The following is a 2,500-nucleotide window of genomic DNA, read 5'->3' on the forward strand; positions in this document are numbered from 1 at the left end:
TGTCAATCGACCTCCCAGCAGCAAGCCTGCAAATAAGCGCTGGTCATCGGACATTTGTCTGTAAATTTGAGGTTTTGACTGGCAAACGATTAGTCTGACTGGACAGGTTGACCGGGGTCTTGTGGAACTATGTTATGATAAGTTTCATGCAAGGTGTTTCCTGAAAACTAATTTACATTGTTTAAATTAAATAACACTACATTGTACTGTGGAATCAAAAAGGGTACTGTTTCACAAATGCATGTTGTTTGTGTTTTCATCAGACTGATAAGATTTTATGACCAGTTTTACAGCAAATTCTCAGGGACTCTAATTACATTCCTCACTGCGACTTCAATAACTAAAAAGTTCACATTACTGCATATGCACAAACAAAAGCTAAAAGATTTCAGGATTTGTACAAAATAATGTATTTTTGTTCGACTAGAATGACAAAAAAGAAAGCAAAAACATAAGAATAGAATCATGGTAAAACCAAAGCAACAAAAAACAGCATTGGGCAGTGCATTTTTAGATGGTTTTCATTGTCAAGCAACAGAAAATAAATTTGAAACCATTCTATAAAAGAAGCCAACACCTTGAAATGAACATTGTAAACCTCCTCTCGCAGATCTGTGCGGGCATCGTTTCTGAGTTATTAATTTGCCGAAGCGTTTCACACAATGGCTGGTCCACCAATGTGGCAGCCGGTAGCGTCAACGAAAACGCATGGAGTTCACTTTTCCACGAAAGCACTTACTTTCGCTCATGAGATAAAATCCATGTGTATGAAAAAATGTCGCAATGTACTTGAAACATTCAAACTTCTGGGAATCATAGGAAGAGACATGCTTTTCAACCAGCTCTGTATCATGTAGTGTCACACAAGGTGACAATTCAGAAATTCAGAATGCTGTATTTCCAAAATGAAAGACGTTACAAAAATGGAAAAAAAAGATTTATTTCCAGTTCATCTTCAACCTTTGTGTAGATAAAAATACAAGAGACCTCACGATTTTCATTTCGTAATTTCATGATGTCACTGTGGAAACCATCTAGATGCCAATTTTTATTTTGCTCAAATTAGAAAGGTGTACCCTTCCCTGGTCAAGTCACAATCACTTTCATGAAAATTCTATTGACATTTATTGATTATATAACAACAGCATCTCTTTAGATTTTAAACACTGTTTAATGTAAAAGAAGAAAAGTTCATAACTGAGGTGAATTTAGTAGACAGATCAACGTATAATCATTGTGGCAGAAAAGTGCTTTATGAAAGTGCAAAAAAATTCAGCCCATCTTAACATATTTGTTCCAATTACTTTTTGCTTAAATTAAATACCGTGCCTCGTAAAACATCTCACATTATTTCCATGCTCCAGTGATTTTCTGTCTGTGATTCACTGTGCGGAAAAATACATGTGTGCACATGTATATTTCATCTAAAGAAACCGTGCCATGTGTCACCATCACCTGTGGCTATTTCGATTATTTATTAATACTTTGTCTTGCGGAGAAGAGCAGTTATTTCCCTGTGGGCCTCTGACATTGTTACATCCGAAAGGGACTGAAGAATAATTTGAATAGCAACAGTGGTGTCTTCCCACATGAATCTTGACTTAACGTTAAGTGATTTTAGTTCGTAAGACCTTGCACTTGATTCCAATCATGCTAGAGCAGAAGTAATTTCAGGTCTGACGTTAAATCATGGAACACAAGTATTTCCCTGTCAATCAAATAGCAGGACAGCATGTTTTGGCTGCTAACGGCCATGGGCAATGCAAAAGATTTGAACCACTTGAAAACGATTTCAAAAAAAGAAAAATGAGACACCTGGCAATGTTATAAAGTGGTCTGCCACAGGCATCCCAATTAATAAGTGTGGAATTTTTTTTTGTCCAACCAGGGTTGCTGAATGTCAGGTCAAACCTTGTCCCTAGCCTGACATATGACAGGCTTATAGCAAAACAATATTTGCAGGCTTGCAGCAGGCAATTTATAACACGATTACATTTTTAAGTTTCGCCATTGCTCTGTATATTTTATGAATCACTGAATGTAAATTGTCAAGTTTTGGAATTTCTTCAATGCTCTGTGTATTCTTAGACAAATAATATGAATTTAGTAAATCTTACTTTTTATTAGTTTCAGCAAATTACAGTAACGTCCTGTTATTGCTAATAACAGCAAAAAAAAAAAATGCTTCTTACTTTAATCTTACTTTCAAATCAGCATGTTTCTCCGATGTCCACAAGTCTTTTCAGAGATGGCTACTACAATCACATGTGATTAGGTTTCATTCCTCCTCTGTCCTTACCCTAGGGCCCAAACTCTTAGCTTATCTCCCAAGGGTAGGGATGACAAAACAGATCACATTCCCTAGACATACCCCCTCAGGCTTGACAATGATTGGTGCATTAGGGTGAATGACAACCTGAAAGAAAGATTTTAGGCTGTCAGTTATCCATATGAAAATTTTCTAATAATTTTTATATGTGTGGTAATGAAAATATCATAA

General features: G+C 36.1%; 1 protein-coding gene across 3 annotated transcripts in view; it reads left to right on the plus strand.

Moving 5' to 3' along the window:
• LOC138003483 (uncharacterized) overlaps positions 1-2,500 on the plus strand; it is a 15,879-nt gene that overhangs the window by 3,420 nt on the left and 9,959 nt on the right. The window lies entirely within an intron of this gene.

Source organism: Montipora foliosa, chromosome 5 (genome assembly GCF_036669935.1).
Source record: "Montipora foliosa isolate CH-2021 chromosome 5, ASM3666993v2, whole genome shotgun sequence".
Taxonomy (NCBI): Eukaryota; Metazoa; Cnidaria; class Anthozoa; order Scleractinia; family Acroporidae; genus Montipora; species Montipora foliosa.